The sequence below is a fragment of the Myzus persicae genome, unplaced genomic scaffold, assembly GCF_001856785.1.
Source record: "Myzus persicae strain clone G006 unplaced genomic scaffold, MPER_G0061.0, whole genome shotgun sequence".
In the NCBI taxonomy this organism is placed as follows: domain Eukaryota; kingdom Metazoa; phylum Arthropoda; class Insecta; order Hemiptera; family Aphididae; genus Myzus; species Myzus persicae.
The window spans coordinates 75581-97735 of record NW_019104005.1 but is presented as its reverse complement, the minus strand read 5'-3'; the positions used below and the strand labels follow the sequence as shown (position 1 = coordinate 97735).

General features: G+C 28.5%; 1 protein-coding gene across 1 annotated transcript in view; it reads right to left on the bottom strand.

Moving 5' to 3' along the window:
- Positions 1 to 22155, bottom strand: part of LOC111037500 (atrial natriuretic peptide receptor 1) — a 68988-nt gene that overhangs the window by 39013 nt on the left and 7820 nt on the right. The gene's annotated exons all lie outside the window — the stretch shown is intronic.

The following is a 22155-nucleotide window of genomic DNA, read 5'->3' as shown; positions in this document are numbered from 1 at the left end:
GGTTAACACAAAAGTTGCTGCTTATATTATAATAAATTACACAGTTTTAGCAATTAAATTTCCGTCAGGTATTTCCGTTACACACTGTATAACATACTATAGTACCTAAATATATATATATACTATGTATTAATTTGTAGAAATACGTATACCTACTTCACAAATATTTACTCGAGAAATCTTATAAATTGAGCTTGCATATAGGCAAAATGCGTTGGATGTACGTTTGATTTGTTGAGATAAGACTATGGCCAAAACCGTATGGGCTGTAGTTGAGTATGTATTTGCAAAGTTTGTTTCGTCCATATTATACATAAGTAGGTACCTCTAAGCATAGAATGTAGTATTTGGACAGAAATATACGAGAATAAATTTATACAGAATGGTTTATTGTGTATTTATCCTTTAAAAATGCAATTATGGAAATTCTAATTTTAAGAATTCTTAACCATTGTTAAAAAGACCATATTATTCTTATTTGTACATACTTAGATTTTTTATGGAGTGTCCTGTAGCGATTATCCCGTATGGTTTAAAAATTATAATTATTAATATAAATAAACATAAAAATCATCCAAATATAACAATACATAGACTTAATAATACAATATGTAGATTTTACATCAAATATATGTAAAACGCCGTTTTTCTAGGACTATTATACACATATACAATAAAGTTTAATTGCTCAGAAACAACTCTTTAAAGTGTTGATTTAGACGAGCAGACATTATAAAAACTATCATCTGGGTACCAATATACTATAGTGTAGTACTCGTTTGAAAAAAAGAAACTTGTATCGCCACAGAATTATAGTGTATAAGATATATGTATGAGTATTTGTATATAATATGGTCTTTAAGTGTAATTAAAAATTCCGAATCGGTTGGAATTTGAATCTTATGTGCATTCTTATAGGATAAAGGAGGGCAGTCATCATGCTTGGTGAATCGCACCCTGCAGGGCTGTAGACATATTGTCTAGGTACATTTCACGACGAAATAGATATATGTCTTTGAAATCGTCGATGTGAACTTGTTACAATGAAGTATAATATGTGCCAAAAACAAACTTTGGACGATAGGCACTAAGGCGTATAGTAATTAGTTTCGACGTCACAACGATCAACACAGTGGCAACAAGGCCACAGGATATAATACCGCACATGTGTAGTGAATAATGTGCCTACAAAATATATTCGAATGGATCGATAGTAAGTAATTGAAAACGTGTTTCGTTGCTGATACGATTTAAAAATATTGTAATATTAAAAAAAAAAATCATCATAAATAAATATAATATTCTACACAATTAAATAACAATAACCAAAACCCGGGGATGGAGTGATGGACAACCTTTTCGATGACAAGGGCCAAAAAATTAATGTTCATTTTTCACGGGTCTCAATCATTTGAGCTTTAATAACTTATTTTATTTTAAACAACAGTGTATATTTATTAGTCATATCAAATGTAACATAATATTTGAGTTCATAACTGTTTGGAATTCAAGTTATCGGGGCTTAATTGTATGATAAATTTAACAAGATATCTCTACAAAGTTTTAATAAAAATAATTGTTATAGGTCATATTATACATTTTACTCACGAGTAACATACAATTATTATACTATGAGAGCTTCAGGTTTCCGACAACTGACACTAACTTATAATCCGACTGTTGTACCCATAATACTACTGATGCACCTATAAAACAACTACCTGCAGACCTATTTACTATTCCAAATTTATTCTTAGAACTATAGTTTAAAGCGCTCCGATTTCGCAAATCGTTACTAAAAATATCGTATTAATGCAGCTAATTTTGTTCTTTTTATGCATGGTGATTAAACAAGCAATAAGCTTCATCCTTTTTTTATCTTTTAATAATGCATTTATTAACATTTTTATTTTTAGAATTTTTGAACATATTTAAAGACCATATTTTCAAATACTTTAATTTTTTCATACCATTTAAGGAGTATTTTTTGACGATATAAACATATTTTCTTCAAATAAGAATCATGCATTTTTTCTGTAAGTTTTTAAGCAAATACATTTTTTGAAAATTTAAATGCATATTATTAGAAATAAAAATGAATAGTTTAGAGTTCTTCAACTTCAAGTACAGATCAGTGTGGGACCACTGATTACCCGGTGATCACCGGGGAGCTAAGTTATTTTTATATATTGGGGGCCCTAACCAAACGGGAAAGAAATAAAAAAAATTTAAGTTTTCTCGCGATTCCCACGAATTTTTTCATGTAATTTATATGACAATATTATGTATTGCAGAATATACAGGGTGGTCAAGAAAAGGCGGATACATTTAAAAACTCTGTCAAATTGTTCAATTTGGTCATATTGGGTTGAAAGTAAAAATAATGTGTAGAGGAACATGGTAATTTTTATTTACAAAATGAAAAAAATATAAAATGTTTAAGTGTGAAAAATTATTTCATTTAAATGACGACACTCTTCGGCGATGCACTGCTCAAGACGGTCCCTGAAGTTGCAGCCCATCACTTTCTTCACCATATACACAACATAATTTAGACAATTTCACGTTTAATTGACTCCTTCAACTCCTGAATTTTTCTTGGTTTGTCCACATACTACTCCATGACTACTAAAATTACATTCCCGAGTTACAGGATAACAGTGCCAGCAACCTTGGGAGACCATGCCCTTCCCAGTTATACCAATTTCAAAAACATCCGTTTTCCATTGACCACCCTGTATATGAATAATATTATGACTAATAGCCTCCTTTTTACCATAGTCTAAAAAATAAAACTATAAAATTAAAAAAATGTTGTGAGTAATACAGTACGTTTCCATTACAATGAAATACGAATATCGATGCAACGGAAAATTCCGTTATGACGATATTCATAGAAGGCACCTTCTAAAAAGCTATTAAAACAATGTTAAATTAATCTCAATATCACGAAATTATTGATTTTTAAAAATCCCGAAACAACGAACTATTTGTAGCATTTGTATAAAAAATTGGATAACATTCGTGTGGAATATTTCCCACCTAACTAATTAACTAATTATTTACATTGGTTGAAATTGTTGATTATCTATATTTGAATTACATTATGTATTTTTTTTTATTCGAAATTTCCGTTATAATAAAAAAATTTGGTCCCTTGAAGTTCGTTATAGCGGGAATTATTGTATACGTAACATATGTTTTGGCAATGATACGGTCAGTAATGATCGGGTATCGGTAGGTAAGCGTTTTTTTGATTTTTGGTTCTACTCAGAACTTATCTTTTTTTCTGAGCGGTTGTAAGCAGGGAAGAGTGGTGGGATGGTGGTGGTGAGCTGCAAAGTCCTTTTAGGGTTTCTCCGGTTTATTAAAATTTAAACATTTTATAACACTGTGATGCAGTTATTGTCCACATTTTGCGGGCTGCCGACGATTTTTTACATATTAAATTTTTCAGATGACTTGTTTGAACATTTAGATACATAGTATTACTTGAAATCAGAATGAATAGACTTTCTTGATACTGATTTTTATATCAAATATAAAATATATTTTATGAGATATCCGGGCAGACACACAAGTACCTACCTATTAATTACACTAAGGCAATTTTGACAACTTAAACGAGTTATTATAATTTTCAAATCATTATAGCCCCCCAAAAATCAGAATTTGAGCAAGATATAAGGAAGAAATAGGGTGAGCATGCTTGCTGGTGATTCACATGCTACAGAGAAGGTGCACCAATTATAACGAATACCTATAGCATAGTGATTCTACACACGATCAACCATGCGGTACTTACACAAGTATAAGCCTAAAAAAAAAGTACGAAGTAATATGTTTGGGGACGACACTGCAAGTCTCGGGGTGTCGGTAGGTAAGGGTTTTTACGATTGTTGATACTACTCCGAAGATTGTATTTTTATTCCAACGGGTAGTAAGCAGGGGAGGGTGGTGGTGGTGGTGGTGGTGATCTGCAATCACGAATCTTTTTAGGGTTGCTCCGGTTTATTAAACTTTAAACATTTTATAACTGTGCTGCAGTTATCGTCCGTGTTTTTCGAAGCTTCCAACTGTCCTTGCAGTAAGTATATTCGGTATAATACGGTATAATACGGTTACGCGCGCGCACGCGATTATAATAATATTTTCCGTACCGTTAAATGTTGAAGAGCAAAAACTTTACAGAAAGTGAGGATGATAAAAATACGAGAATAATAACGACAGCGACAGACTATTTTATTAATGTGTTATAGCATTTTAATTCAGTTTATTCACAAAAGTTTTTGTTGTAAAACATGCTAAAATTGTTTACGCTGCAGTTTATTCACAAACAAGCACACACACGCACGCATATTTTAAATTATGGTATTGTCTAAATCATTATTATACAAAACCTAAGTATTTACAAGTTATTAAGAGATTGTGAACGACTCCGTTCCACTGCAAGACCGTAAATTATATATGTACGTCATATATTATACGAGAATATATACATGAAACACCTACTTGAATCTTGGATCCGAAATAATACGTATGATAATTATGTAGAGTTCTATTCGAACAGCGTAGAAATCCGGAGATTTGTGTTACGCGAAAAAGATTTTTTATTTTTTAAATTAATTCGCACATGCTGATGTTTGATACTTCAACCTTACTCCATAGCATTATAATAAGGCCCTTATATTATTATATAATATGACGTATTGCCGGTCCTTCGCAGGATTTGTCGTCGTCGTGATGGATACGTAAAGCATCGTTGTTGAGAGATAAAAAAAAAGGACGTCTGACGAACTGATGTTTCGTATATAATATTATTATATTCGCAATAAAATTAAATTTAATAAATACGAATGAAGTTATAAAACGCGCTCAGAATAATTCAACAATACTATGATAATAATTATTGTAGTGAAATCGAATTTAAAATATTATGTTCATTCGTGTGCAGTGATACGACAACGACAAAAACGATAATACTCCGAGAGCAAATCTACATATTATTACGGTTTACACCAACACCTTTTCATAACTCGTAATAATAATAAAAATAATTTATAATATTACAATAGTTGTTTAATCGGTTTAATTATCGTACGAAAATATTTCAATCGCTTATTGCCACGTCATGACATATTATTGAGTTGCGAAGAGCATCGTGGATTCTTAAAATAGTTTTTTCTTTTTAAGACCCAAATAGGTAACTCTATACCTACCTACCTATATTACACGCGTAACTGTCATATTATTATTATTATTATTATTATTTTACGTCATGTGGGCTTCATCTTTTTCGAGTGTAATCCGAAATACGCGCGAGTATTACCCTATTACTGTTAGGTATACCTTAAGTCGTACCCAATGTCGTAGGCGGGTAGGTATATTGTGACAGTTATTCAAACGCCTTTGATATTTTCTGAAAAGTGTCTCCGGAGGAGCAATTTTTCTTTTTACATTTGATTATTGCCGGCGGCCGTGAGATGATGGAAATTCAGAAAAATGTCTGTTTTATTTGATATCTTATATTGATCCGAGGTGTCCACATATCTCGTATATTATATATTAGACGTACCGCGCTGGTACATGAATTATTTATAGGTACTGAAAATATCGCATTTATCTTTAAAATTATATAGATATATGTATTTATATTTTTTTTTCTCGTGCTAATGATCGAATAGCGAAATATTTTTAGAACACAATAAATCTTATAAACAAATCTCGCGACATATTATATTCGAAACAATCGAAACCCTCTGACTTCCAATACAGCTGATAGTCAATACGATATTCTCCTCGCTCCTCTGTTAATCGACATTTAAAAAATTAATTTAATTAAATCTATAATTCACTATTATAAATGTATAGTTATTATATTGTAATTCATGTATTGATGGAACATCTATGTATTTCACTTTAAAAAAGGCCAAAATTTAAATATTATAACACATGTCAGCAAATGTAGTGATGGCCACGATGTCGATGGGTTATTCTAATAGTTATTAAAAATAAAAACAAGGAACTCGCTCCTCTGTATAGTAGGTGAGTATAATAATGTGTTCAATTTGAATTCAATCATAAATCATTGTTCACGATGAAAAATTATTCTGAGCTAAAATGGTATGTCAGCTTATATTTCTCAAGTATTTCATTATTTTATTATGTATATAAATAATAGAAATGTGACTTTCCTATTATATGTATCATGTATGGGGTAGAACTAATTTTCTGAACTTCTAAGTCAATACCGATCTTCATTACAAAAGTGCGAATAGATTCATGGTATAGCTTAAAAATCTAAATATTTTTAAAATTGTATTATGTATAAAATCTAATATTATACTCTGTAATAAAATGTTTTAAGTCCCCACAAATGACTAATATTTCGAGAAAATAACTAAATTTTATATTCCATTTTCAGAATTTCTTACTATAGCGGGTATCTAAATATTTATATCAGTAGATACTTAAAAAAAACCTAAAAAAAAAATCAACATTTAAAATGCTTAAAACTAGTAATTAATAATTAATTTTAAAAATAACAAAATGAGTTTAATAAGAAGCCATTATTTTACATGTAAATATCCAGCAATCACATTTAAATTTAAACTTCTAATCACTCATAAAAAACAATGTGGATTTTCTCTCGAATTTTAATTCCAGCTACGACAACTTAGGAAGAACCTTGTATTTAATTTTTCAAACATTTTTTTTTCTTTAAAAATTATAGAAAAAATGTAAAATGTCTTTAAATAAATCAAAAAAGTCCTATATATTTTGAAAATTATAGCGTGTATATAGTATAAAATGTGATTTCATAATCATTTGGTGAAAATTGCAAATGATATCAAAGTCGAAGATTGAATAATTTTTACTGCTCCAAAATAAAGTGATGACAGACACACAAAAAATAATTTAAAAAAAAACACATAATCGTAAAATCAATGGATTCAATTCGCTCCATTCGGAATACAAAAAACTTCTGAAGTTGGCAACTATTGATATAATATTGATGTTATGCGATGATTTGAATCGCTAATTGGTATACCATTATAAACTTACTATAGAGAGCCAAAAAACAAATGATAAGCTAGTGCTGCGTTTTTGAGATTCGCTCGATGCTTTACGATAATATACAATACGAACATAAGTGACGAAAAATATTGAGGTTAGATGGGTTTCTTCGACAATCACTTGCACGACGTGTTTTAAAGAGCGTTTTTACTTTTTTGTCGAAATCCAATTCCAACGGTTTGCGAGCTTGGTCTTAAAACAGGGATAACCGAATAGAAATCCAAATCCAATACTATACCCTCGCCACGTTTACGGGGTAAAAAAAAACATTGTGTTTGATATGCGATTTAACACAAGTCCCCGCGGGACGAAATAAACGCATGCACGCACGCACGCACACGATATAATATAATGTATGCGCACCAGAGGAGTTTCATTTCATTAAGCTTTGAATAATAATAATAATAATAATAATGAAAAAAAATACACGAACAAATTGTTTTTATCGACTTTTGTTCTTCATTGATTTGAATTTAACACCGTGAACGACCAATACCGTAATATAGGTATGTATACCATCTATACCTAGTTGCTTGCAATTATGTTGTACTGCTTACTGTATGCATGTTATTATTATAAAACTTTCGTGATCGAATATATTATGCTAAATCCATATACCGTTTGGATAAATGTACGTGCAAGAGGTGCCTCTATACATAATACGTATAATAGTTTCCTCGACGACTTAGCGTATTAATTTAAGCGTTGTGTCGCGAAAATTCATTAAATGTTCATTATTGTGTAATCAGCGTGCATCTACCTATATATATATTATATTTGGAAGAATCGAATCTTAGACACTGAATATTATGTTTAAATTGTGGCAAGTAGATTATGCCATATTGTTCGCTGTAATCGTTTATTAACGATTTAAGTTTTATATCTGTTTAAAACAATATTATACATCCATCGGTGTGCAAATATATACCAATACATATGGTCAAACGTTCATACTAAAAATATATTTTTTTTATAAAGCCTGTGAAGACAAAAATATAAAATAATTTGTATTATAGTTCTTTGAACCTAACCACTAAATTCCTAGACAAATGTATTCATTATTTTGTTTCATCTATTGAGAAAGCAGCTGGTAGACTTCTCGTACAGCTAATATATCGAGTATCGAGTGAAGATATGCACGTTTCACGCGTAAGATAATATGTTTTTATCCTAAATTCTCCCTGCATGTGTCACTTTTCACTCAAATAGACTCCACGACAAATCTTAAATAACAAATTTAATCATAAAACAGTTACCGAAAAAATCTATTATATATCTAACACACGACTGTAACTACATCCTACATTTATCTTACACGTACTACACTACAACCCATCTTCTAATACTTACTAATCATTATCCTAACCTAATATAACCATGGATTCCAATTCCCCTTCGTCCTTGAAACCAATTAACCTACTGCTCTCTTAGTCAAACATTGTTGAACAAATCACAAGAATTTATCCAATTATTATTTTAACAATAACAGAAATAATTTAAAATACTCAGTTTAGTTAGTTTTAAAAATAATAATTCAACTATTCATAGGTACGGTACACATATTTTGTACTTACGTGCATCGTCGCAAAATAAAACAAAATACCTACTTTTTTACAACTGTATTTCTAGACGTATCACGCAGCTCAGTAATTGTGGTACTTATATATTTTTCTCCAGGTGGGGGAGGGGGCGGGGTAATACCCCCCTGAAATAAACACTAGTTCAATCTATGATCTCGTTTGGTACACAAAAGACTTTTTACAAAAATGTTACTCGTTAAAATTGAAAAGAATACGACATAAATAAATACATTGACTTCTTATGAAATTGTGCAAAATACATATACAAAAAAAAAAAAATAGAAATAATATTGTAAAATAAAGAAAATAAATCATACACGTTGTAGCAAGTATAGATTAAATACGTAGATCGATAAAATTATTCTATACGTCAGTACGTACTGAAAACCCTTTTCCAGCTTTATTACAATTAAGACCATAATCGTTTCAAATGTGTGTGTGTGTGTGTGTGTGTGTAAGTGAGTGTGTATTTTAAACCAATATAAAACCATTAAAAGTGCCGCAACAGAAAACTAAAAACATACAAAACACAGTCAACTTTTGAACCAGAGACAGTAAATGTTATTATAGAATCGAATTTAGTGATTATTATATTTTATAAGGTATCGAATCAATCTGTTTATTGTTTGTACGTTATAATTTTTGTATAGGACACGTTTATGAACTATTTGAACTTCTGAATAATAAAGATAATATATGGCTTTTATACGAAGTCGTAGGTTAGGTTAGGTTGTATGCTTAAAATATTATCATATAATGCACTAACACAAAGAGTTTTGAGTGGACAGAATAGTACTGACAGCGTAACAGTTTGATAGAAACAGAAACCAAGTGCTTATTTTGGCACAACACAATAATAGTAATAAATATAAAGATTTAATTTTAAGAGTATTTATTAAAAAAATTTAATATTTAATATTAAATTAATGATAATGACCATGGGCATTAATAATAGTTAGTTTTTGGTAATTACTATGTTGAGACATAATTTTTTAAATAATTCTTAAGACAAATATCTCTGGTTTTACATACATTATAAAAATTATTTTTAAACTAAAAAAATTCTCGAATAATTGCTCTCTTATGCTCAAAATAATTTATCCGATTGCTAGAGTCATAATCATAATTCCAAATAATTAGTTTGGTGTTAGAAATAATTAGTACAATAACCAAATAACAAGTACACTGCAGAAGTGCAGATAATATTGCTTCTAAAAAAGGTACTGTTTTACAGCTGTTTTCTTAATGTAACTCAAGCTTTGATCACATTTGGCACAAGTAACTTCTTTACAAAATTTTACTCTTTCCTGCTCCTTTACATTTAACTCTTATCTATTTTCTATCATACAGTACTTTTTAAGTGTGTTTCGAGGCTGAACTATCCGTTCTATAATATCCTTCAAAAGCAATCGTTTCTAAAGGTAACTTTTTCGCCCCAACACTCTTATCATTATTATCCATAGACATATCCTATTCCTACCTCACAAATAAAGCCACTTTTGCAGATGACATCTGATTAAGTAATTTAGACCCAGAAATCAACATTACATACATCACAATAATCTTTAAACAGTTTAAACCCAGTTAAGTTAGTTGAAACTATGGTTTAACCGATGAAGAATAAAAATAAATTAAATTAAATCATCACCTGATACGCTCCAACAGTCCTCCAGTAGTATTTAGTTCAATTCTTTCAACCACTCACTAACCTACGTTTTTCAAGTATCAACTTAAACTCTGTGGACTGTGGTATGTCAGCAACAACTGTACTCTTAACAATTACCTTAAAGTTGCTATTTTATCTATACTATTGCTTGCAATAGCTACAAAACATTTCACTCAAACACTAGATATCATTTGAGAATTATTCCTCAGCTATATTAAGAACACTACATTATAGATCATACAAATATACTAATATCATTTTAATCTTTTATTACTCTTCCCGTGGATAATCCTCCTCGTCGCTTAAAATTAAATTGGTTACACGACCTCCTAAACAATTAAATATATATATACAATATACATATTATTGTACATATATAATCTAACCTAACCAAGTTGAATTAGTGTCACTGGACATTTTCTTTCATTAAGTCTTCCAGTTTTTTGTAATCCAACACCAAATTTACTTACTTATTTTAATTTTATAGGTTATAAATTCTTATATTTTAAAAAAGACTACGGTCAGCCCACATTTATTTGAAAATCAGAGTACTTAAATTAATTGTTTTGATTATGGATCACGTATTTAGGCAACACAATTTTACTACGTACATAATATAACATATTCATATAGTTTTAATGAAAATTATAATTAAAATTAATAATATTTTAATAACATTGAATGCAATAATTTAAATATGTTTAAAATTATACTTTGATTTTGATAACACATAAATAATTTTAGAGTCCACATTTTAATACATTATTATTGCCATACGATAAATAAACAAAAACCTATACTGTTAAAACAATATTAATATTAATTTGTCAAGCACAAACTGTTTGAACATTAATTTTATGAGCTTAAAATATGAAAATCAATTATCATGCTAAACCCAATTCACTAACAACCTATTTTAGAATTAAACGATTAAATTGACTACTGCTTGGCGTATCGAGGTTTCCAATATAACGCTTTCCTAATTATACCGATGTGAACATAACAAGAAGTATAACATAAACCTCATCTGTGAATATTTAATTTACTGTCACAAAGATAATTTAATTATAACTTGATGTTAGTTAACTTGATATATATATTAAACATAAAGTTCATTTTCATAAAATAGTTTAATACTAATAAAATCTGATTTTTTTCCCCTTTAGTAATCTCTAGAATGTGACGACTATGAATAAATTACTGTCAACTGATGAGTTGTAAATTCAAGTGACATAATTTATTATTCTGTCTCGTACCATGAGATTTAATGAAATTAAAATGTCTAACAAACATAATTTAAAATCTTAACGCCATTATGTTACACAGATTTTAGCTTAAGTGTTTTCCTTTTAACTTAACCGGTTTTCGTCAAAACCATAACAATAATTTAGATATGAACCGTTGAGAAATCAAAACAAAAATTGTTCATGACTGGTTAAAAATTATATAAAAATCGAGGGAAAATAAATGGTTGTGCAATATAGTTATACACATATATAGGGTAGTATACACAATATTATAAAATAACTTAATTCAATTTAAGTTAATTGAATCATATCCATTGGTGTAATTGTGGTGGTAGTAGCAAGGGGGAAGGGGGCAAGTTCCCCCAGACGTTTTTGTGGTAGAGTAGAAGTATACTCCCCCCTCCCCACAGATATACCAACAGTACAAAACCTTATATCTTATAAAATAAATAATTGAATTATAAGATAAAAATATCTTTTCCTCAAATTATTGCATTAAGAGCATTTAACATGCATTTCACGTTTCTCCTGCAGCTTATAATATGTTGACTCATTTCAACGTTATCACATTATCTAGGTTGCAAAAATAACCTAATAATATTATCTAGCATTCTAGCGAATTATGATTACAGGATTATCATTACATTATTTTTTCAATACAGTTATAGCACCATTATTTTAATGAATACTTAGATGTACCTACATTCCTACTTAGTGTTATTTAACGATCAATAGGAACCCTACGATTTGTTTCCAAGCCATAAAATGAGTTCTAAGACTTTTGTAACAACAAACGATTATGTTATGGTTTCAATTTTGGTGAATAAAGTATTTTGCCCTTCTAGATTTTACAAAATTACAACAACCTATAGATCACCAATCATATCAGTACACATTTGTTTAACCACAGTTAATTAAATGATATAATTTATGTTTGATGCAGAATTTTTGATTTAATACTTGAGTAACACGATCACTTATCTCTTGATCTACAAGTCTAAATTTATCTTTTCAAATACAATGCATTCTAAATTTCTAACAAGAGGTTAAGAATTAAACACTCGAGTGAATTGTCAAGTGTGGACGAAAATCGTTTTATGTATTGTAAAAAGGGAAAAATATTGAATTAAAAATAAATAAATGTAATTTTGTAAAAAACGGAAAGCAGCAGATTTCGATAAAAACAATTTATTGTTTTCACATTTAATCGAAGACACTAAAGTGCTTGTTTCGTAGAAATAGTGATACATATAAATAAATAAATATATTTTAGATTATGAGCGTAGCGATGAATGTATATTGATTTTACAATGATGTGTGTTTTTATTTTTTTTTGCCTGAAGACACTTTTTCTTGTAGAAAATTCTGTGATTATCAACAATGATGGATGTTCCTTGTAGAAAATTGTATCTAATTCTAGTTGATTCTTCCGGAAGGTCAAAAAAGAAAACTCTCTGAACTTTAATAGTAAACAATATATACAATTATAATAATAAACTAAATGTTTTTGAAAAATTCACTGCCTACCGTAATACTTATAGTACAACAAAACTATTTTAATAGTAATATAAAAAAATATATAATGAAATATACTAAATAATGTAAACTGACAGATCTTCTGTCTTCACCCCGAATCATTTTTCGTATTCAATGATTTATCATTGAATTTTAATTTAGCGTAATATACATCACAGTGATTTACTCAAAGACGAAGTACACTCGACACGTCCTGTAAAGGGGTTACCTATTTTTATGTATTTTGTATTTGATTTTATAATAGTTTCAACATCACTGCGGTTATAGTTATCACTTATTACTTTATTACTTATTAGGAATAATAAATTACCATTCACATTTTTTGGTATCATTCAGTTTGTTTTAATATGGTGATATGAATAATATATTTTTTTATAACCATTAACATTTCTATGGTATTAATTAAACTATGTACCTAATTTGATTTTGTATTGAAATAAAGCAACGGGATAAACATTCTGACATTACTTTAATTTATTATAGAAAATGTAGGTTAATACCACAATAAAACATACGTTCATTCACTGGGGAAATATGAACAACTTTACATATTATAAGATTTATTTGATTGTTGAAAAACAGCATTCATTTAACAGTGATGTATATATTTTCTAGAAACCATATTTTAGAGTACCTACCTAAAAAGTGCTCCAAAAGTTGCACAAAGTGTACAGGCGTTTTAATAGAAATTTTCAAATGTCATACTTAAGCGCAACAAAATGGAAAAGTTGACTCATATAGAAGTAAAAATGTTTTCATACAAAATTGATTTTAGAGTACAATATTGTAGCAGTAAATCATTTTCGAACGAAAAATATGACGACAACCTTATTTTGGAGCTCAATCGTCCTGTATTGGTAATACACAAATATCTAGAGTAACATATAAAGTTCGCTGCTCTCGGTATGTGTGTCTAGTTTAATAATAAATTTTTTTAAATTTTATTGCCATAATAAATTGTTTAATACTATTCAAGGATGAAATGGAAAGGCTATTCGCGGGATATTTAAAGAATATATTCGTAATTATCTACAATTGAATACCTAAATTTATCTACTCGGGATACTCAATGAGATATAATTCATCTGGCCAATTGATGCTTTCGAAAAATTAAGGGTACACGCTAGAAACTTTTACGCTTACACGAAATAATTTTTTTTTAAATATTTAGAAAATGTACATAATTTAATATGATATAGGTAAGTACACATATAAGACATAATATATACATAACATCGGAACAATATTATTTTAAGTAACAATAGATTTCAGACAATAGTCTAAATTTCGAATCCCTGAAGAGGTCAAAATGTTGTAATATTAATCTCAAATATACTGTTTCAGAACCACGACGTAACTAAGGAACATGATTTTGTTGTCACGTGCGAAGAGACAATGATAACAACACACTCCAGGAATAGTGTCCTGCTCTTTTGGGAAAACTTTATGGTCTACAACGCTACACGCATGAACAAAACTGAACTGGCTTTGGTTTCCTAAAATGATCATTATTCCGAGAAATTTCCCGAATGATAAACTATGACGAATTTTGTATTTTATTATTATAGACTATTATGTCTGTGTGTTACTTTGTTCAGGGTTGTTATTGTTATTATAACCATTATAAACCTTTCAGTATATTATTTATTCTAAGAAAAAGTCCCCGTAGTGAATTATAGTAATCGGATTTAAATTTCATTTAAAACAAATAATTTATAACCAGCTCCAATTTCTCATTTAAATAATTTAAACAAATATATTCACAATTTCAAAATATGTTATTGAACAAAATAAACAATACCGTTTTTAATTATTTATATTACTACACAATAAAACAAAAAGTATTATTTTTAGAATATATAATATCATTTAAGTATAAGACGTATCATAATTTCTCTGTAAGTAGGCACCTGTCGTACAATATTGTCGATTAAAATGTTTTGGTTAAAATAATAATTGAAACAATAATATAATATGTCCATTTGTATCATTACAGCCTACAGGTACCTACTATCTGTATCAATATTAATTGTTTAGGCGAGAATTTATTATCTCTAATAACCTCTCTAATAACCGTGAAAACAAACAATTTACAATTTCAATCCGCTATTATTATTATCGTAACGCTATAAATAATAAAACTCAACAAAAGTTATTAGCGTTTGGTAAACATTAAGCATTAAAGACAGAAACGCAGTAGAAACTTAATGTCCCTAGCGACCACACTTTGGATTTGCTAAGATGTTTCTCATTATACTCTGATGTGCGTGCGCACATTTATGTGTGTACAATGCACATTAGTGCTTTTGACAACGCCAGTAATGGAATATATGAGGTTTATATTAGATTTAAAGTTAAAAGCTACAAATCACACGTATGGGATCCGCCAAGCCGACTGCAGTTCTGATATTCGTACCGCACTGCATTGCTTCACATTATTATTATTCAATCGAAAAGCAAATCTGGATGGCTGGACTTTTGATGAAATTGTGTAAAGCTTCGATAGAAATAGATAAAAATAAATAGTCGTCACAGTTAAATAACGATAATAACAATCGCACGCGCTTTGATAGAATAGGTAGTTTTTTCCGAATACGTAGACCGATACAACCTTACATACAATACAATCTTAAACACCTTCTTCCAGTATTAGGTTTACACGAGATTTAAAGTTAAAATCCTAAAATCACAACTCACAAGTATGGAGTCCACAAAGTAGCTACAGTTCTGATATCCGTACGACGAACACCGTTTTGTCTTACGTTAAATTTATTAAAATCGAAAATTGTAGGAAAATTAAAATCCGCCTGGACAATCAACTCAATTGTGTAAAGTTTCGATAAAAAATGAAAAAAAATAGTAATAAACAGTTAAATAATGATAATAATAATCTTACACGTTTTGAGAGCAAATTAAATTTTATTTTTTCGAATACTTAGACCGATACAATACGCGTCATCTTGAACATATTTTTCCAGTTTACGTTTCATTACAATTAAGGCGTTTGTATTTGTTTCGTACATATATATGTATGTGTATGTGTTATATACATAAAATCATTAAAAGCGCCACAAAAGAAAACTAAAAACATACAAAACAGTAAACTTTGAAACCAGAAAAAGTAAATGTTATAACAACCTAATTGAGTTATTATTCTATTTTATTATTGAACAAACTCTTATTGTTTGTAAGTTAAACTTTTTTTTATTGGACACGTTAATGAATTATTTGAACTTCTGCGTAAAAAAGTTTTATTATTTTTTATAATTAATTTACTTAAAATATTATCATAAAATCGATTTGAATGGACAAAAATGTACTTACAGAATAACAGTTTGACATAAACATAGATCATACTGCGCATGTTCACACAAGTCATAATTAATGATAAGATTTAAAGAATATTTATTAAAAAACACTAAAAACTTCATATATAAGTATACTAATGGTGATGAGATATACTAAAGATAAAAGATATTACTAAAAGTTAGTTATTGGTAAAAATTACTATAATTATGTGACACAATTTTCAAAGTTTCAGAATTTTCTTTTACATACCTATATAATCAGTGCTAAATTTTTGTTCACTATGGTTACAATAGTGTTTAGCGCCAATATATTAGGCTAGGTTTGATAGGCATACTCCTTGTATACATTAATAAGGGGTATACCATTACCATTACATTTCGCTTGTTTAGTCATCAAAGGAGACGGATCAATGGCAATCAGCAAGCCAAAAGCACAGGATGCCAGGATGATTGTACACTGCTTGTAGATTAATATTTTGTTGACTAATCACTAGGGACCTGACATTTTGTACGGATGAGACAAGACCATTCGTTTCCGAAAATAAAATAATATAACAATCACATCAGCAAAACTATTCTGATTATTTTAATGATTTTAAAGATTTTCAACTTATATATCTTTTTCTGCTATGGAAGTGAATCTATTTAATACTATTGGTCTAAACTCTAAATTAATAAATCCCCATTCTTTTCAAAAACATAAAAATAAAAATAGGAAAAACCGGCAAATCTTATGCAAAATTATTTTTTTTTTAATTCAATTTTCTTATTTTATTGTAATTCAAAAAAAAATCACAGTGGATACTTGAAATTTGTACCAAATATTTATATTTGCATTCATGTACCTACATGACATAATTCTCCAAATATTTGTACTTTTTTAAAGATATTTATAGACATTTGAAAATGTCGACTTTTCTTTTAGTTTTTTTCCATAAATATCGATAAAACATTTTCTCTCGATCGAAAAACTCAAAAGTTTAATACAAGGTTCATCATAAGTTGCCATTAGTGGAATGATTTACCATCGAATTTAAATTGCACGCACACATGCACGGACTTATTCAAAACGATGTACACTCGATGTATACTGTACAGAAGAGCGGTTACCTACTTTACCCCTTTTTATAAACAATAACAATAGAATACCATACCCATTAAACGATTTCATTACTGCAGAAGCGAATCACTCTTGACGGTTCTGATTGAATTCCAAGTCCAATTTATTTTATATTTCCTTATTTTTCCAATTTAATTAATCAGTGTTTATTATTACGTGTTGTTTTTGGTTTAAATTTTTCTGGGATGATTCAAATGAAAAAAACCTGGCAAGTCTGTTTGCTGAATAATAAGTTTCGTTTATACCGCGCCTTTTGCCTTTGTATAATATATGTTGCAGTTTTAATTGGCAAATCATTGAATTGGATAGAACGAAAATCTAATCCGAGCGGAACCGCCTCGCGATAAGCCAGCCTCTATTTCTGAGGATATTTTATAATTTATTTATACTACTTAATAGTAATACCTACAGTGAGTTGAAATAGTTTTTGCAAAAAATAGCATGTATTATTATTATTAACTTAAATCATGTAAGTACATCAATAGCGACGTCCAACATTACAGTGTACATTGATTTGTAGTATATAAATAGTTTAAAATGAGTCTAAGAAGTTTAAAAATTTCATCGCGTATAGATAATAATAATAAACACTGTACCGAGTATGTAATATAGAAAAGTTAAAAGTAAGTACCACTTGTTAAATGGTGAGACATTATTGTTTGATTAAGTATAACATTTTGTCAAATTTTTAACTTCAATCGTTTATGAAAAAAAATTCTTCAATTAATGTATTTTAGATAGTTTTAAATACTAAATAATATGATTTCTGAGGAACGTTGTATTAGATATACAATACACATGATTCTTAAGTTATATACAATTTATACTACACCTATTATACACACGGTGTTCTACGATGTAAATAAAATAAATAAAAATCATATTTTCACTACTAAGGTATAAAAATATTAGAATAAATCCATGATCAATGATAAATGATGATTAATTTATTTGTATATTAATTGTCTTATTAAATCACATTGTTAATTTGATTTCGAGATATTCAATGGTTGTACCGATCACGGAACACTATTCAGTATATTATGAACATTGCTACATTGTGACTGTTGAGTTTTATTATTTATTGGTTATATTATTATGTCACATATTATATCTTATACAATTTAAAATAATAATTTTACTATTATACATACTGCAATAAGACTGCATGACATTTTGCTGGTTGTTATCCTTAATTTAATTCGGAGACAAAAGTTTTAGTGCAATTATTACTACTCCAAAACTAAAATGCACTATGATAAAGGAGTAAGGACCGAATATAAATGTTTGGAGATCATTTCGGATTCCGAAAATAAAACTCATCTGAACGTGTATATAGTTGAAAAGCATTTTCTTCGTACCGTTTTTATTGATAAGTGTCGATATTATGATATAATGGAATTTATACAAATTATTATAGTTCATAGTTTTATCAGTAAAATGTATTCTAATTATTTTAATGAAACGGGAGAGAAGTTTTTACTGTTGTTTTTTTTTTTTATAATATTATTAATTAACAGTTTCGAATGGAAAACTCGGATAAATGTAACCTAACCTATCAATTTTCCGAAATAGCTCGTAAAAATAATTACATAACAATAATAATAATGGATATAGTTATAACTTATAAATAATCATAATTATAGCAACTCGAAACAAAAGTTACTCACAGTTTTGTGTATTAAATACTTAGAATTTGTTGATTTTTTTCAACTATATATTTTTCCTCGACATTTCTATAATTAGTATTTCCATTTCGATTTATAAAAAAACAATTGGAACTCATCAATAAGTCATATTTTTAGCACATCATTCTCAAATATTGTTTTAATTAAAAACATTGATAAAACACTAATTACATATTTTGTTTGTATAAATGTTAACTTAGCAATATGCATTGAATTTTTATTGTAAAATATAATAATCAAGTTAAGTGTATTATAACTATAATAATTACATATACTGATTATATTTGTTTTGAATTAACAAACTAAAATAGTTGTTTGTCTCAATATAAAAGTGGGAGGTCCTTGACTTACACGATAAAATAAAATAGAAAAACGAAAACGATCGTGAAATAATACATATTATTTATTTTAGTATCGGTATTTATACTTTGATGAAACCGGTGAAGTTATATAAACATGGTTTTGGAAATTCAAATATTTAATTTGTAACATTTTGTATGTTGGAGTGTGCACTTTTAAATTATTACTTTTATCCATTGAGTGTAGGTACTCACTCATTTATGGGTATGGGGGGGGGGGGGGGTGCAAGGTGGTAATTTCCCACTGTATGGTTTTAAAAGCAGCCCTGTTGCCTGACTGTGTGGTGGTCGTATTTAATATTACATTTGACATTTTAATTCAATTTGTTCCGAAACTCCACTCCAGGAAAATCAAAAATAACGCTTGCACCGAAATAGATACTATATTCATTCATCGCTCTAATTATGCTCTGAGTATTTTTTGAGAAAAAGTTATTAATTGTGGCTGGGTTCATATAAATAACATACCTTATAATCATAGTGTAAGATGACAACTTATTGTATCGAGATAAAAATATAAGTTTAAATTAGCTTGTGACGACTGACGAGGGTTTTTTTTGTTATTATGCGGCTATGCAGGTCAAAACTTTGCCCCTCTCACCCCCCTCTCTTCACCTCATAGACAGATAACATGCTCATAAAAACTGAAATGACGCTGCTATGTTTTTGACTCTAATTTTCGATGTAATATTTGGAAATAATTGTTTTTGCTGTTATAATAATATAGGTTAGGTTGTTAGTATTATTAGTACGATGTAACATAATTCGGAAATTCGTAATGACTAATGGCGGCTATATATAATTAACAATAAAACAAATAATAATGACGAATAGACATAGGTACAAATTAATTAATTAGAAACACAATACAGTAGGTGTCCTGAGATGGGACTTTTCATCAGTGGGCGTTAACTAGGAAAACGGGGAAGGGTAGTTGCAGTATTTTGACCATATATTGTGTACAACAGCGTAATAATATGGTAATTTAAACGCGTGTTTCTCTGTAACGAGTATATAGATATATATGATTGTCAATTATAGTAATTAGCCTTCACAAGCACACGAATTTGATTTATAATCAATGAATAAGTTACCTTCAGTTCACAGTTGATTGGAGGCCATGAGCATCACGAGGGACACCCTGTAATTTTATACAACAGAGTATGCGCGTCTCTTTTTATTCGTTTCGCCGTTTATTTGTTTGATCATAATATAATTAACTATTATGACAATACACACCATTAACAAACACGCTAGTTAAACACCGGCGTTTAGACAAATTTTTTTTTTATTACATTTATAGTTATTGTTTTGTTAAAATATAAGACGTGTTGTATTTTTTCGGATTTAATGAATAAGTTTATTACCATACACAATGATTAGACTTATTTAGTCAAATATTAACAGAACACTAAAACTGGTGAAATAAGTCATGGATGGATTTAAAGACTTAAGGTGTCATTTCACAAATTAAATAATTAAATGCTTAGGTAATACATAATATATTCGATATATCATCATTATATTATTTATTATCATTAATAATAATATTATTTATAAATAAATAAAATAAATAACTTTAACATTTTAAATATGTTCATTAATTTAATAAATATAATATTTATGCACGTGGACTATAGTTAATCAACCATATAATACTCGTAAGGTAATACAGCTATACTTTATAAATTAAAACTTTAGTAAGTCATAACTTTTATAAGTAGGTACATACAGGCCCTCAACATCAAGTTTAGCTATTCAATTTAAATACTTGGATTTTATCATTGTTATTAGAATGTTATACTTACTACGAAGCAGGTGAAAAGTTAACAAAATATATAATAATTTTTAAGACTGGTTATTTAATTTGACCTAAATATAAGATATTCTACTTCAATTTTTTTTTAACACACAAACAACTTTTATGTTAAACTATTTTTTATTCTGCATGAGCAAATAAGTTATACATTATTTTTATTCCCTTGAGTGTTAAAATAAAAATCAGTATTTTAACATCGAAGGACGCTTAACATAATATTTATTTTGTTTAAAAAACATATTTCATTGTATTTTAAATATTTATGGATTGGGACTATTATTTAATATTTTATAGATAACTAACATAATTTGAAATAAATATGGTATGTTATGACTCCTATAAATAGGTACATTGAAATTATCCCCCAAAGTACTATAAATGTGTCGATACTCCGTACAATTCTCTTTATTTGCCGAGTATATTACACTATAAACAATGACCATAATAGGTACTAGAATATTAGATTTATCATTGTACGCAGGATAAAATATAAAATAAAAAAGTTTTTTTCTAAAATAATTTAAATGTTTAAAAATGGAAAATGCTCGTTTGAAACTCAGCATTCAGCTTGTTCGTGAAAATTGTTCGTGAAAATATAATATGATATATTGTAAATTCATTTAAATTATAATGTTCGTACTATAATGCATACATTGTCTTTAGGCGGAAATGTCTTTATGTTTATAAGGATTAAATATCTATATAGTTTTTAAGTTTTGTTTAAGATCCATCAAGTTTTAATGTATTTTTTAAAA